The 17,446-nt window shown below is 43.8% G+C and overlaps 1 protein-coding gene across 1 annotated transcript in view; it reads left to right on the top strand.

Moving 5' to 3' along the window:
- LOC126204244 (uncharacterized) overlaps positions 1-17,446 on the top strand; it is an 83,021-nt gene that overhangs the window by 24,795 nt on the left and 40,780 nt on the right. The gene's annotated exons all lie outside the window — the stretch shown is intronic.

Genomic DNA, 17,446 nt, shown 5'->3' with positions numbered 1-17,446 from the left:
CCGCATGTTGCAGGTCCTGTACGGGTCTTTCTGGATACAGAAAATGTTAGACTGCTGCACTGGCCAGCACATTCTCCAGATCTCTCACCAACTGAAAACGTCTGGTCAATGGTGTCCGAGCAACTGGCTCGTCACAGTACGCCAGTCACTACTCTTGATGAACTGTGGTATCATGTGGAAGCTGCATGGGCAGCTGTACCTGTACACGCCATCCAAGCTCTGTTTGACTCAATGCCCAGGCGTATCAAGGCCTTTATTACAGCCAGAAGTGGTTGTTCTGGGTACTGATTTCTCAGGATCTATGCACCCGAACTGCGTGAAAATGTAATCACACGTCAGTTCTAGTATAATATATTTGTCCAATGAATACCCGTTTATCATCTGCATTTCTTCTTGTGTAGCAATTTGAATGGTCAGTAGTGTATTTGTTCCTAAATAACAGTGCACACAATTGTTTTGTGACTTAGTGGAAGATATTGAAGCATGAATCTTTTTTCTGCCTAGTTCCTTCATAATGAGCTCTCATCATCAACACCAACTCTCATAAAAGATATAAATTACCATTTATGTAAATGGCAGTCTTAGAATCTCTATATAGTCGAAGAGTGGGTCTCGTGAAGTTCGCGAGGAAACACCGCAGATCATTCCAATATCCTTTTCGGGATCAAGAATGTTAGTGATTACATCAAATGTTCGAAATCTCTCTGATAATGAGGGAATAGTGATCATGTTGTAGAATAAGAGCTACATTAAAGTCTTATGCTTGCTGGTACTTTTCGAGGCTAATAGACTACATAAAAGAACTCGGCCTCTGCCAATCCATTCTCCTCATCGCTTTAAGCTACGCATGTAAGACGTGAAAGTATAGTTAGTGAACGATCTTAAGGAAACGGAAATAATTGAAAAAAAATTGTACTACGTGATGTAACTGTGGATAATTGGAATATAAATTTTAGACAAAGAGGAACAACTTCAGAATATCCAATAGAATATCTGGTGGACCTATGAAGCCAATAGTACTGTATAAATATTCAAGGCTTAAATCTAAGAAGTGAAGCGGGACTAACACGTTACATTTGTGGTAGGGAAGGCGAGTAGAATACATAGAAATGTTGAAAGGGCTCTGTAGACGTTAAAACCTCATACTTCTAGCGACTATGTTTCAGAAATTAAAATATTAGAATTATCCAGCACTTTACTGGCGAGCATTATTCAGAGTTACTAGAAAGGAAAATCTAAAATGAAGTAAGTCACTCAGCTTAGATCCTGTGATCTTCTCGAAGTTCGTGTATATTAGCTCAAATTCGAGGTATATTCCAGTTTTACCAGGAGCAATCAAGACTTTTGCTTATACAGATTTTTGCTATTAATTTAGAAGTAAAATATAGCAAAGCCTTTTTGGTCGTCATCAGTCATGTAATTCACTGTTTCCTTAACAATTTTCAGCTTTGGGTAGTATATAACGGAACAAAACACATCATCATAGTACCGGGCACTACATTACAGATGAGAACAGAGTTAACACGCCGTACCTCATTAGACAACAGTACAATGATGGCTCCTGAGAAAATGTGAGACTAAATTGACCAGCGACGCTCAACTCGCAACGCAAAGATATTTATCGGTATTTTATCGGAAACTAACGTTCCGAGAACCGTTGCTGTAATACTGTAAGGTATATGACTGAAACATCAGACACAAATGGGGTTTAACTAAGTTTATTTAAATCGAACCTTAACCGGTTTCGGATTAATTTCAAATCCATCTTCAGATGATCGTGACACATTTCGTCGTTTTCTTGCTGTGGTCTCGTTTTGTATCCGTTGTTCGTTTGCTGCACTAGGACAGAAAGACGTTTGTTCACTGTTTGGTAAGGCTTACGAGAGATTTAGTTCCTACGACATTTATCAAAGCACTTATGAAATGGTTTTAAAGTTACTAAAATGTGAACTGTGGTTAGAATCTCGCAGCATCAGTAACCTAACACCTTTACCACAGTAACATCTTTGAGAACATTGTTTATATTACTCACGTGAAGCTGGGCCACGCTTTGCAAATGTGTATTGTGCTGATATGCAAAAGAGAATGATGATGTGTAAGGTGTTTTCTAGTGAATTTAACAACTCTCGCATAGTGCATGTCCGCAAATATGTTAACAACAAAAACACAGGGTGATTTCGTCACACAGAATCACACGGCACGTAAGTTTTTACCGCAATTCACGTGTCAGTAACTTTAAAACCATTTCATAAGCGCTTAGATAAGATGATAGGAACCAAATCTCTCGTAAACTTTACCAAATATTGAATAAAAAACTTGTTTCCTATCCCAGCACAGCAAACGAGGCCCTAGCAAGAAAACGGCGAAACGTGTAACAACTATTCGAAAGTGGATTTGTAAGAAATCCGAAATGGTTCACGATTTGATAAATATAAACCTTATTAAACCATACTTGTGGATAGTTGCTGTTTCAGCTATAAACCTTAACGATATTTATGTACCGATGTTGACATGAAAATATAAAAGCTATCTGTCATTAATATTCTATAAAATTTATGTTCAGATCCTATTCAAATCGTAATCCAAGAATATTATTATTATTAGTATTGATGTTGTTATCATTATTATACCAGATGATTTCCTCAACATGAAATCAAAATTTGTTTAACACAACTGTTAGTAGTTCGATTTTTATCTTGTAATAATTTCTATCTGCACATTTATATATTTGTGCAGAAGTAGAACATTATTTAACTTTATCACAACCAAGAACCAAAATTTTTGTGGCGTGAAGGATGTCCATGTATTTAGTAATACATACAGGATGTATCATAATAGCGTAAACGCATGCCGTTAAAAGCACACGATCCTAGAAGCAAAAAAGTCTCAGTAAACATAGGGTAGAAAATGCATACCTTAAGGGCTACGAGCAATTTTTCATCTTCGATACTATGAAGAAAATCTCTTCTACTGAATTGTGTGAAATGGTAATGTGGGCCAAAACAAGAAGAAAATGCCTAGTAAACATGTGCTCTAAAATGCATTCCTTAAGAGTTATGATCATGTGCTCATCTTCATTACTTGGAAACACAACTCTTCTAATGAACAATTGCTCATAACTTTTAAGGTATGCATTTATGAGCAAATGTTTTTTCTTGTTTTCGTCCATACTACTACCTCCCAAAATTTGGAAAGCAAAGAGCTTGCAGTAGAAAAGATTTGCTTCACAGTATCGAAGATGAAAAATTGCTCGTAGCTCTTAAGGTATGCATTTTCCACCCTATGTTTACGGAGACTTTCTTGTTTCTAGTATGGTGTACTTTCAACTATATGCATTTACAGTACGTAGCGAAAGTGAGCCATTGACCAATTCCATTGCACGACAGAAAAGTACAAGTAAAGAAGATCCTATACAAGACCCATTCCAGAACACTTCGACTTTCATCAAGTTGTGATGACAGCAGACATCCAACAAATTCACGATCACGCAGCTAGGATCGCAAGAGAGATGCTCAGGGAACGTTAATGGAAATCTTTGCAGGAAAGAACTAAACTCTGTCTGAACTTGTCGCGGATGACCCTAAGATACTGACCGACCACCGTGTCATCCTCATGCCTACAGGCGGCACTGGATGCGGATATGGAGAGGCACGTGGTCACCACACCGCTTTCCCGGCCGTTTTCAGTTTTCGTGACCAGAGCCGCTAATTCTTAGTCAAGCATCTCCTCAATTTGCCTCACGAGGGCTGAGTTGACCCCGCTTGCCCACAGCTCTCGGCGACGGCCGGTCACCCGTCCAAGTATTACCCAATCCCAACAGCGCTTAACTTTGGTAATCTGATGGGAATCGGTGTTATCTCTGCGGCAAGGCTGTTGGCTTCTTTGGAAAAAAGGCGATATTTTTATCTCGAAACCATTTAGGGTAAATGTAGAGAACAAGCATTTGACGAAAAATATGCAACAGTTCTGCTACTCCCATGTATGTGTCACGTAGTGAACATGAGAGAGATCAGGGAATGTTCAGAGGCAGTAGCGACTGTATTGGCACGAAGGTCTCGCGCGGCGCACTGGGCGGTCTCTCTGGTAGTATATGATGATGCATATCAAGAAATTAGGTACGTTCCTGGCAGCAGTGGTATGCAGCTTCACGTTTTGCCTTGTTAACACAGTTTACATTCACTCAGAGCGTCCTACTCGACTCGTCTGGCACTTAAATCTGCGCACCAGGATGTCAAGTTTGCTTGTTAGAACCTCGTGCGCATCAATCTCACACTTCGACGCCATCAACAGCACCTATTAGCTGTCCGCGGACAGACGTCACGCTTCGATTACTGTGAACAAACACATCGGCTGCTCGTATGTAGACACACAACAGAAAGGCAGCACTGTTGATCCTTTGAATGCTGCTGTTTACTGCCAGCTACCAACTACATAAAGTCGTTTATACGGCTATTTCCAAGTAAATGTTCGCACTGATTATTAGCAACTTTACGTTGGCAACAGGAAGGGCATCCGGCCACCCCTTAAAATTAACACGACAAATCCGGTTAACCATAGCAGCAGATCACACATCGGGATAATTGCTTGGAAAGAGAGAGAGAGAGATTAGCAACTTAACGTGTTATTTAGTGCAAATTAAGCCTATCATATTTAATAAATTATAAGAGAAGTTTAATATAACAATAAGGAGTAGTTAATAGTTGAGATCAAGAGAATAAACTAAATATATAGCTTTTACACACTTACATTTACATTGTTTTTCACTTTCGACTGAAAAGTTCCTAATAAATGAGAGACAGTTGCGACTGGGGTGACTTAAGAATAGCTGGCCAGAGTGGCCGAGCGGTTCTAGGCGCTACAGTCTGGATCCGCGCGACCGCTACGGTCGCAGGTTCGAATCCTGCCTCGGACATGGATGTGTGTGATGTCCTTAGGTTGGTTAGGTTTAAGTAGTTCTAAGTTCTAGGGGACTGATGACCACAGCAGTTAAGTCCCATAGCGTTCAGAGCCATTTGAACCATTTGAACTTAAAAATAAATCAAAATAAGCCGTTATTTTTGTGTTTTAAGGAATTGGACACAATGAACTAAATATTAAATAACGGTTCAAATGGCTCTGAGCACTATGCAACTTAACATCTGAGGTCATCAGTCCCCTAGAACTTAGAACTACTTAAACCTAACTAACCTAAGGACATCAGACACATCCATGCCCGAGGCAGGATTCGAACCTGCGACCGTAGCGGTCGCGCGGCTCCAGACTGAAGCGCCTAGAACCACTCGGCCACTTCGGCCGGCTATATAGCTGTAAATGACAAGAGAAAGTAATATGAAGTTCTTTTAATAACACAAAAGTGAACTCTAACACGAACAATTCGCATTCTCTCTCTCTCTCTCTCTCCTCTCCCTCTGCATTGTATTACTAGATAATGCCTGCTTCTACAAAATATTTCTACTGCAAACTTTGTTTTGTTGAATTCCCGATACAATATTATTTAACTACTCTAAATGGGGGAGCACTAATTAGAATACTGAACGCATGATGATAGTTCTCCCAGATTACCAACACGTGAATATTACCGGATTCAATAAAATCTTTGCATAGCAATTATTACTGAATTTGCACTTGCAGGAAACGAAGTCAAAACAAGTTACCTTTTTCCGAAGGGCTGTCCTTTTATACAGTCTTCTTAAAAATCACCCCCAATCTTCAGGTTACACATCATGGAACGTCTTAAATATAAATCTCTGTGAAGTATCTCCGCTGTCGAAGCTGTTCGCTGTTCGCTGCACCCTGATAAAACAGCGTCTCTTCGCGACTCCACAACTATTACTGTGCAAGGCTACCACCCGACTCGACTCGATTGTTACCTATTAGGTCGTACGCACTTTTCTCAATAATTTAACCACTGGAAACCAGAGACGGTGTATCGCTCATGTGTTCAGCAGGCAAAGTTATTTAAAGTGGCAGTATGCGGAACAAACGGACAATTTTAATTATATCTGCAGTCAAGGTGCATCAAGTAGTAACACATCGAACTGTGATTTACTAGTGTTTCATTTAGTGTATAAAACTTCCAAATGTTGCATATAGCAAAGCTGGAAAGCCAGAAAATGGTTGGCAAATGCAAGAAAATTTGCAGAAGATCGACGATTGCGCATAAAAATGCAGAAATACCCACTACCCTTGGATTACAATACTGGTGAAAACTCAGTTGAAACAATAATAACCTTAAGACATACTATCTGACCAAAAAAAGGAAAAAAAGTGGAGCACTCAGAAGACGAGGAGTATGTGATGTTATTTCAGTGATTATATAATCGAATTAAATTTAGAAAGAACATGGCAGTATGAGCGCACAGTATAAAGTGCACCCTCTCTGGCCTAAATGTTGGCCTGATTTGGTTCGGAATGGAGTCATAAAGCTGCTGTACTCTCTTCTTAGGCAAGCCCGTCCTTAACAGTTGTTGTCTCTTGGACACTGGCATTGGGACCGATGTGATGTCAGGGGTGACACGACGCGTGTTCTTTGAGAGACAGATCTGGGGATCTTGCTGGTCACGGGAGTACCTCAACATCAGGCAGATACACCGATGAGGCAAAGAAATTGGTACACCTGCTTAATATCGTGTAGGGCGCCCCCCGAGCAAGCAGAAGTGACGCAACTCGAAGTGGTACGGACTTGACTAATGTCTGAAGTAATGCTGGTGGGAACTAACACCATGAACCTTGCAGGGTTGTCCATAAATAATAGCTTCTGAACAGCATGTTGCAAAGAATCCAAGACATGATCAATAATGTTCATGTCTGGGGAGTTTGGTGGCCAGCGGAAGTGTTTAAACTCAGAAGAGTGTTCCTGGAGCCACTCTGTAGCAATTCTGGATGTGTGGTTTGTCACATTGCCCTTCTAGAATTGCCCAAGTCCGTCGGAATGCACAATGGACATGGATGGATGCACTTGATCAGATAGGATGCTTCCTTGCATGTCGGGAAGTGCGGTCCGTCTGTCAACTTGATTTTGATTCATGCTCGGAAATCTCACAGCATCCTATATATTGCAGAACGGAGAAAATCTTCGTTATATCACTCTCTTCTCCACAGGTTACAATTCTGACCTGTGGAAAACCTCCAAAATCCTGCTTTCACTTAAACCAAATAAATCCCTCACTGATACCTTGTTAGAGCCACAGATGCCTCACCTCAGTGTTCAGCAAGGTCCTTGAATCCATCCTCTCCCCTTGCATCCGCCACTATTTCCTTCCATTTACTCACTGTGGCTTCCGTCCCTCCTCCTGAGCTTATAATCAACTTTCCCACATCCAGTCACAACAGCTCAACAATGGTAAATCTGCCCTATTTGTCTCGTTCGACCTAAAGAGAGCATACGACCGCTTATGGTATTCTGGTCTCCTTTTCAAACCTTGTTCTTATGCACTTATCATCAACTATGTGCGCCTTATTGCATCCCTCCTCTCCAATCGCTCATCCTATGTCATTGTTAACAACACCATCCCACTGCCGGAGTATCCCAAGGTTCCGTTATGTCCCCCCTTCTTTATCTCTTATAGACTGCCCATGCCTATACCTTATTCCTACAGTCCAGTTCCTTCAGTACGCTGATGACACTGTTCTCCTCGCTCTCTACTCTACGCTCCAGAAGTCTCAACGATTCCCTGAAATCCACTTCAATCAGTTTACAGGCTGGTGTAAGCAAAAGCTCCTCGAGATTAACCCTTCCAAAACTCAGGCAATAATTACAGATAGCACCACTGGCGCCTTCTGTCTCCATATCTACCTTCCCATTTACGACTGTCCCATCCCGTTAGCTAACACACTAAAATACCTTGGACTAACCTTCGTCTGATAACTAACCTGGAAACCTCACCTACTAACCATCCAACAGAATGCCCACAACAGTCTAAAACTATTGACTGGCCGAACATGGGGACTACACCCTTCCGATGTCCTCCACATGCACAAATCTCTGATAGACCCATCCTTTTCAATGCAAATGTTGCATGGACCTTGGCTTCTCCTAAGCTCCGTAAGTCCCTGCTAATCCTCGAACACTATGATCTCTGTCTCAATTCCGACATCCGCATACAGTCCTTTAGTAACTCATTAACTTCCCAGCTCTTCTCGCTCACATTGAACACTTCCAAATAACCTACATCATCTATAAACTCTATAATAATCCTGTTGTGCCCCCTCTCCTTTCCGATCCTAGTGTGCTGCCGCATCTCTCCCTACACATCCCACCAACCTTACACTTCCATATCCTGCACGTCCTCTTCCTAAGAAATTTCAACCGTCTCCTTGTCCCCAGACTTCGAGCTCGGCCCCGACATATACCCGCCCTACAAGCTCTGAATCCACACCACCCTCTCCACCCCTCCCCCCCCCCCACTCCTCCTCTCCCCATACCACACTTCCTCTCTTCCCTTTCCTATTGCCTCCCACCCCCTTTTCCTCTCAAATCTATAGATCCCAATACCAGATATCCCCCTCTCCCTGTCCTCCACAGCCACCCCTGTCTCATCAGCACCTCTTACCAGCCATCAGTCCTCACCAGCCCAAGTCTCCATTCTCTCTCTCTACTTGTCCTACCTTAACCTTACAACCTACTATCCTAGGGCAGTTCCTTTTCCAGTTTTAGTGAAAGCCCAATGGTCAGCGTATCTACTGTCATGTTCATTGTTTCTTTTTCGTTTTTAAAGCGTTTTTCAAGAGTTTCTCAAGTGGTTTTAACTAAGCTGTCTGCCCACGTTTTTAACAGTGGTTTTAAGCAATTCATCAAGATAGCGTTATACTGCATATATTCTCCCATTATATGAGTAATTTTAATGCATAGTACGTATGTCTCCTTGTTTTGTTTTTCTTTTAACATATACATTGGAGGCATGTTAAACTGGTTGAAGAGTCGGTTGTTTATACCACTGCCTGCCCCACCTCGTCCGCATGAAGCGTGGGGGTATGTAATAACAGTGGCTCACCTGACGACGACTGGCCTATGCCCAGCCGAAATATCGTTGGTTGAATTAAACGGCGACCGGCTGCAAGCCCGAAATTTGTTTGAACATCAAGTAGTTATCAACTTCGTACCGGAGGGAAGGGTGAGGAGTGAAGATTGTAGAGCCGGACGGTGTGGCCGAGTGGTTCTAGGAGCTTCAGTCTGGAACAGCGCGACCGCTACGGTCGAATCCTGCCTCTGGAATAGATGTGTGTGATGTCCTTAGGTTAGTAGGTTTAAGTAGTTCTAAGTTCTAGGGGACTGATGACCTCAGATATTAAGTCTTATAGTGCTCAGAGCCATTTGAACCATTTTGAAGATTGTAGATGGCTCCGAAAGTTGGACTTCAGCAGGCAAGTTAAGTGGATTTGAAATGAAATAGTTATACAGAGGCGAAGAGGCTCGCACAGGATACACGAGCTTGGAGAGCTGTATCAGACCAGTCTTCTAGCTGAAGACGACGACGATAATGACAAAAAACCCTATACTTGCCGTATTTTGTCGCTTATCTTCATGTAGAATATCTGACATATAAGAAACAATCAAGGCTTTAGTTTATTGCCTCAGATTGAATACTTTCACGATTCACAGTTTAATTCAGTGACGAAGAAGTGAATGAGCCGCAGGTATCACTTGACACATGCGGAGGTTTGTCGTACGCTCCGATGCAAATAAGGGACGTCGGCACGCTGAGTCAAAACAGGACTGGAATGTAAATGAGATAATATGCGCTACGGGAAAGATTCCGGAGTAAACAGATTAGTTACTGTTTTCAGAAAGAACGTGTACGTGACTTCGGATACGGTAAAAAGCCGCGACATCAATGAGAACATGGAAAACAGTAGCCGGAAAGTTAAGGCCGGATCTTCAGGCAGGTAGGTGGAGTATATCAGGTGTTAAGCGGCAGGCATGATGTGTCAATTTCTGGCCTCGAGTAGCTCAGATGAGATGAACACGCGACCGTTTTATTGCTTTCAGTAAAGTACACCGTGCTTCGTCTCTACTCCGCGCATTAGTTTTACATACCTCTATTGATGACAGTTTTGATTATCTAATAAAAGCGAAAGCTCCTGCAAGGGTCGTAGATCATATGAACACACACAGTAAAGACTCAACTGCCAAGATTTTGTTTAATACAAGTAGTCGCTGCGTCGTATACAGCTACATACAGGGTGTCCGGCGGCGTCTTTGATTTCAAAATTAAATACGAGGGTTGTCTAGAAAGTAAGTTCCGATCGGTCGCGAAATGGAAACCACAGTGAAAACCAGAAACTGTTTTATTTGCAACAGCTAGGTACATCTTCCACCTACTTCTTTACATAGTCGTCGCTCCAACTTCGAATGCTGTAGTGTTGTATCAACTTTCCAATATCCTCGTCATAGAAAGCAGCCGCCTGTGCTTTCGGCCAGTTGTCTGCAGCTCGTTGTCTGTGGAAAAATGTTGTCTCCATAGGCAGCGGTTCTTGTGGGCAGAGACGAGACTCAGAGGGAGCCAATTACGGACTGTATTGTGGGTGATCAAACACTTCTCATCGGGAACGCTGCAGGAGCGTCTTCATTGCCCCTGCAGTGTGCGGTCGAGAACTGGCATGAAGATGGAGCTGCTCGACAGTTGTGTTACGTGGGCTGCAGGACACAGGCATGACTTGGCGGGAGACGCTACTCCCTACGCATCTTTACGTGCTCACTGTTCACTCAAAACTGAAAAGAGCGACGCGACACGATCGACGGCCATACTAGAGACACTGACCAACACATCTGTGCAAAGCTTTACCGGATGTTCCCCGTGGCTTCCATTTCGCGGCCGATCAGAACTTATTTTCTGGACAACCCTCGTATTTGGAAAACTAAGATAGACGAATGCAGCAAAAGGTCTGTTTATTGTGAAAACTGACATAATTTTATATAGGAATTATACAGAAGTTTCGAAATAGTTCGAGAAGCTGCTAACATAGGACACTGTTTGCTGAGCAGCTCGTACAGTATCAGAGCGGAAAATTAAACTCGCCTTCTGCAAGCAGCCTTCGCAATCACATCGGAACCTTTCGGAATGTTCACCACTCCCAGTACGGAGGTGGTACAAACGAACAATGAAATTTGCCATTACATCCTGTAGTGTCTCAACGGAAATGAATTCCGATGCCACACAGTTCGCCGGTTCAAGCTCGACCAGTGCGGTTGGATGGTTCCGGTACACAATGACTTCAATGTGTCCCGCAGAAAGTAGTCAAAAGGAGAACGGGAGAATGTGGAGGCCAATCCAACCCTGTGCCAGAAAATTTCCAATTATACAACGCAATGACACTGTCCCAGAAATCATCAAGAAAGCGGAACATCTGATCCGGCACCTTCTTTTAATGAACCATTCGGTGCCTAGTAGATGTTCCAACGCTAGCTGTGTGGCGATGAACTGTTCCAAAAATGCAACATAACGTTCACTAATGATCGTTTCCAGCATGAAAAAAGGTCCAATAATGCCTCTCTTGGATACCGCAGCCCAAACAGTAATTTCGGGTAAATGCAGTGGTTTCGCGTCCATACAAACAGGGATTTTCGGATCCCCAAAATCGCCAGTTTTGTTTATTGACGACTACAATTGAGGCGGGAGTGGTGCATCATCCGTGAATCAGCTGCAGCCAAGGTGAAGTCTTTCATTATCAGTCATTATGAGAACATGGTTTGCAGAGTCAGCCTCTTGTCGCGCACTTCGTACAGGTATGACCTGGCGATTTCGGATTTTGAGTAGGAAGGTGGGTAGTCTCTGTCTCAATATTCTCTACATGCTGGACTGTTTCAAAGTAATCTTTGCTGCAATTCTTTTGACAGTATTCCTCGGAATTGCTGAATAATTCTAGAAACCATGGCGACATTTTATAGAGTAACTATAGCGGGGACTTTTGGCCCCAGGCAAACAAGATCATCAGACAAGCTGCCTGACCATTGGAGTTTGGCGAAGAACTTGCGAATAGTTTCTGCATCGTCTTTTTGGAACACTAAATTGTGTTTGTGCCTTGTTGCCATAGGGCTGTGTTCCAACCTGTGGTATTCTAGTACCGAAAAACCACGTCGTCTACTGGAATACGTGGTTTAAATCTCTTCTTTCGGTACGCTAACCTTCTTTCACTGTTCTACTATGGAACTGGTCGCTCTGAGCTGCGACGCACTCATTGTAGACACTACCTATTGCGATTACAGCGCCTTCTGTTAGCAATTTTTCCAACTATTTCGAAATATCTGTATAAAATTCATACAGCTTTTACAGTAAACATTGTTGCACTTGTCTATCGATCTTAGTTTTCGAGATATTTAATTTTTAAGTCAGGGTTTCCAAAACATACACTACAATGTGTGCAGGAGAGCGCTTTGAACCACTGACAGTAAACTTCCTGTACGAAATACGAGGGGCGTTCGTTAAATAAAGTAACATTGTCTTTCTGAAAGCAGGTTGGTTTTATTCAGTGTTCCAATAAACCGTGTTATTCCCCACTCTTCTGGCCACAAAATCCTATTTTTCAACACAATCTACGTTCAATGCAACGGCCTTTCGCCACCTTACTGGGAGGGACTGTATACCTGTATAGTGCTACCCTGCTGGTGGACTTCGAAACCAACGTCGTGATGCAGCAATAACCTCCCCATCATCCACCTACTGCTTCCCGAGGAGTGCAGCCTTCATTGTGCCAAATAGATAGAAGTCGGAAAGAGAGAGATTCAGTTTTTAGGGTGGGTGAGGAAGAACAATCTAGTGAAGTTTTGTGAGCTGCTCTCGTGTGTGCAGACTTACGTAGGCTTTGCACCATCATCCAGAAGTTCGTTTGCATTTTTGTGGCGACGAACAGGCGGAATTCGTTTCTTTAATGTCTTGATGGTAGTACAATACACTTCAGAGTTGATCGTTGCACTGTGAGAGAAGACACCAAACAGAACAACCCATTCAGAGTCCCAGATGATCGTCACCATGACGTTAGCGGCTGAGGGTACAGCTTTGAACATTTTCCTCTGCGGAGAGGTGGTATGGTATCACTACACGGATTGCCGTTTTCTTTCCATTCGAAGTTATGAACTCATGTTTCATCGCCTGTTGTCGCGTCTGTAGTTTCCTGCGAGACGCTAAATCCAGTAATGAGGTGGCTCGTCCAACTCGAAGTCCTGTGGGATAAAGGACGTACACTTCTGATGAAATAACTGAGATGAAACACGAGGTAGGATAAGCCCACTGCCGAACCCTAAGAGGCGCCAACACATTGAATGTAAGTTGGGCAGTCCTGCATGTACCCTGTGCAGCTAAGTGCTACGAGAAACTAAGTACCGTCCCGAGGGCAGAGTAACTCAGGTCCAGCGCCTAAGGCAACTGTCGAAGCAGCACCAGCGGCCGTGCTTATAGAGGCTCGTCTGATGCAATCCCCCGCGATTACGCGTGTCTCGCGTGTCCTGTCGTCCTTCCAGAACATTCTGTCGTAGCTGGTCATGTAGCTCCAGCGTCCCTTGCCACAAAAACGCAACCTCTCCTGCTTCCAAGCGCCCTGGCTGACGTTAGGTTGCTTTCCTACATCTTCATCTTACGCCATCTTATGCATTTCTACTCACATCCGCGACCCATTCGCGACACTGTGGCGATGTTGGACAAAAAATTGTCACCATCAGGTTCTTAACGTGCAAAGAACTCGGTACAGATGTTCCTTCGTTGCTCTTTGTGATCCTATGTCAGGTGGCGGGGTACCCAGTGAACTCGCACCTTTTGGGTACTAAGTGGACGAGTGAGTCAGCACTACCAATAGAGACGTCCAGCTGAGCAGCGAGATTTTTCATTGTGATCCGTTGATCACTTCGAATGAGAGTGTCCGCACGTCCCAACGTGCGATCGGCCGGAACCCAGGTTAGAGCGACCTTATTGGGACGATGACAGACGCCACGCCCAACGGCTCACCATGCTTTTGTTCACTGACCATGTCTCCGTAGACATACTGCAAGCGTCTTTGAATATCTGGTTTTCTGCTAAGAGAAACTCAATGATACCTCTCTACCAGGGACGCACCGCCTATACGGAGTTTTGAAGGCTACTTACATGGTCCCCATCGACAGATGCATACTCGATTAGATCTATTATGTCATTCAGAATGACGAGATCGCCTAGGGAATGCTAAAAAAACATTACACACACCATAATGCTACCTCCTCCGTCCTACCAGCGATTGTTGCAGGGCGGCACACGCCGAAATCAGCTGTCCGATGAGCATAAAATATGTGACTCATCTGTAAAGGCCACCTGTCGCCACTCAGTGGACGTCCATTTGTGGTACTAGCCTGCAAATGTCAGCCTTCATCGCCGATGGATGGCAGTCGGCATGCGTGCATGAACGAGGCGCCTGCTGCGGAGGCCCATACGCGGCAACGTTCGCTGAACGGTCGTTGAGGATACACGAGGTAGCCCCTTGGTCCGCCTGGGGGGTCAGCTGCTCAGCAGTTGCACGTCTCTTCCCCTGTACACATCTCCACTGGCGATGTTCACTCCTGTTATTTACGCCCTTTGGAACACCAAAGCTGGCTCGGCGCAGTTTGGGATAGCGTCATTCACGGCATGCCCGCCCGGTTAGCCGAGCGCTCCCCGGCACGAATCCTCTCGGCGGACTTGTGCCGAGGTCCGGTGAACCGGCCCGTCTGTGGATGGTTTTTAGGCGGTTTTCCATCTGTGGGCTGGTTCCCCTTATTCCACCTCGGCTACTCTATGTTGGCGATTGCTGCGCAAACAAGTTCTCCACGTACGCGTACATCACCATTACTCTACCACGCAAACATAGGGGTTACACTCTTCTGGTGTGAGACGTTCCCTGGGGGAGAGGGGTCCACCGGGGGCCGGAACGCACAATAACCCTGGGTTCGGTGTGGGGCGGCGGAGGGGTGAAGTGGATTACAATACAATACATTCACGGTATATTTTAACCGCGATGCTGTACACGCGAACAGTTCAAAAAGTTAGCCATTTAGGAGATGCTTCCATCCTTGTTCCGAAAACCAATGATTGTGCTCTCTTGGACATCCGATAAATCCGTCCGTTTCCATATTACGACAACGACTGCACTATTTTCCGCGTCCCCTGGACACGACTTACACACCCTCCACTGCTGCCACATGCCATCTGTGACTGGTCGCTGCACGTGGGCGTCCAAAGTAGGCAGTGGTCACATTAATGTGTTTGTCTGGAGTGTACTCTTGTGAGGAAATGAAACGTGAACGAGACAACAGTTCAGATAGGGTGAAAATGGAAGCTTTTGAAAAACGGTGCTTCAGTAAAGTGCTGAAGATTAGATATGTAGATCGAGTAGCTAATGGAGAGGTTAGAGGAAGTCGAATTGGTGGAAACAGAAATTTGTGGCACAACTCGACTAAGAGAAGGGATCACGTGATAGGACACAGTTTGAGGCATGAAGGATTCGTCGGTTTGATAACGGAAGGAAATGTGCAAGGTAAAAGTTGTAGACGGAGGCCAAGGGATGATTAACCAGTTCCAGATGAATTGTAGATATTCGGAGTTGAGGAGTCTTGCACTGGACGTACCCGAACAAACTTGCGGGCCCTCTTCTTCACCGAATGGAAACCATTATCAACGATAAAGGTGGTTGTAGACAGTATTAGAGTGATATATTCTGGGAAGGGGTGACTAATTGCAAGGTAGGATTACGTATTTCCATTTCCTCTCGAAAATGGAACGAAGGGAACAAGATTGCTCTGAATGAGACCTCCCCTCCACCATTCTACTTTTATGGTTTATACTCTACACTAACATGGGAGGCAGTAGAAACGTTTGGAATCTGTTGCCGCTACTGAATCTCTAAACGTCCTCAACATCGTTTCATAAAAAGATTTTATTTCCTTCGAAGATACCCAACTAAGCTCGCGGACCAACGTTCGAGCAAAACAAAGCGGCGTTAACAACAGTAGCATTACAATTATGAATTGATTAGATGTCTTTGTTTAATACGACCATTTCGGGCTCCCACACTCGTTTATTTGGTAACACTTTCTCAGCTCATAGTCTGCAGTGAATATGCTGTCAGGGTCGCCTTTACATCATTATACAGAACTTGCTATACACACGTGCGACACACGTACAACTACTAACCTACGAAGAGAGTGTAGTGCAGTGCTCTGTGTACTATCACCACTCAGTCCCACTATTACCAAGTCTTCGTTATCCTGTCTGTTTCGTCACGTTGATGTTACTTTTCTTCCACCTTCGCATGTTCTCGATTTTCCTATGGTATCTTTTTCCAGAGTTATTCCGTTTTGCTGTATCCATAAATGGCTTCATTAAATCATTCTCTCTTGTGAACTTAGTCTATTTTTTCCCCCTTTCTTAAAAAAAATCATCGCGTGCATCATATTAAACAAACACTGGCTTTTTTTTTTTTTCTGTAACTGTTTCAATTCCTTTGCTGAAACTTTTATTTTACTGCCTCTGTATGCTCTACGTGCTGTAGAGGAATGCGCTGCTAAATCACGAGCCGGCCGTGGTGGTCTCGCGGTTCTAGGCGCGCAGTCCGGAACCGTGGGACTGCTACGGTCGCAGGTTCGAATCCTGCCTCGGGCATGGATGTGTGTGATGTCCTTAGGTTAGTTAGGTTTAAGTAGTTCTAAGTTCTAGGGGACTGATGACCACAGCAGTTGAGTCCCATAGTGCTCAGAGCCATTTGAACCATTTTTTTGCTAAATCACGTGTACCAGATTCCGAGAAGACTATTTGTATGTATTTATGAATGTTTGTTACTGTCGTTTTAATAAATTTCTTTGAAAACTCTTCATTATTTGTTCTGTGAATAATGATATCAAGAAACTTGTGGCATTAGTAATCATAAAGTAAACAAAATAATACTCAAAAGAATTACAGATCTTGGCTGCGAGTGGACATCCATTGAAATCAATGGGGTATGACGAAAATTTGTCCTTACTGGGATTCGACCCCAGGCCTCCTGCGTAATAGGCAAGTACTGTCACCACTGAGGCATTCGGACACAGTGGTGATTGCAGCTGTACGGACTACCCTAATGGCTGCTGCCCCCCCCCCCCCCCCCCCCAAAAAAAAAGTCTGTTCTGTCGGAACGTTTTGTAAACGTTTTTGAAACATTATTTTCTTTGACATCTCTACGAAATCGAGTTTTCCTTTATCAAGCTTGTCCCGTGGAATTTGACTAAACTGGAATATTTTTATGGATGTTAATCTAGGCCAGACACGAACGTAATTGTATGCTCTAAACTGATTACAACATCGATAATTGACTATATGAAGAGCTTGTTTCGGAGCGGTCCACGTTACTTCCGAACCCATACACGGAATCACTGTAGAACACCGCATATCAGAGAACACTACAAAGAACTACATTGGAGCGCCTAAAGCCATGCACGGCGGCAACCCGCAAACACGGACTGGCCTGAGGTATC

This window comes from Schistocerca nitens, chromosome 9 (assembly GCF_023898315.1).
Source record: "Schistocerca nitens isolate TAMUIC-IGC-003100 chromosome 9, iqSchNite1.1, whole genome shotgun sequence".
NCBI lineage: Eukaryota > Metazoa > Arthropoda > Insecta > Orthoptera > Acrididae > Schistocerca > Schistocerca nitens.
The sequence above is the reverse complement of the archived record's forward strand: the minus strand, read 5'-3'. Positions and strand labels throughout refer to the sequence as shown.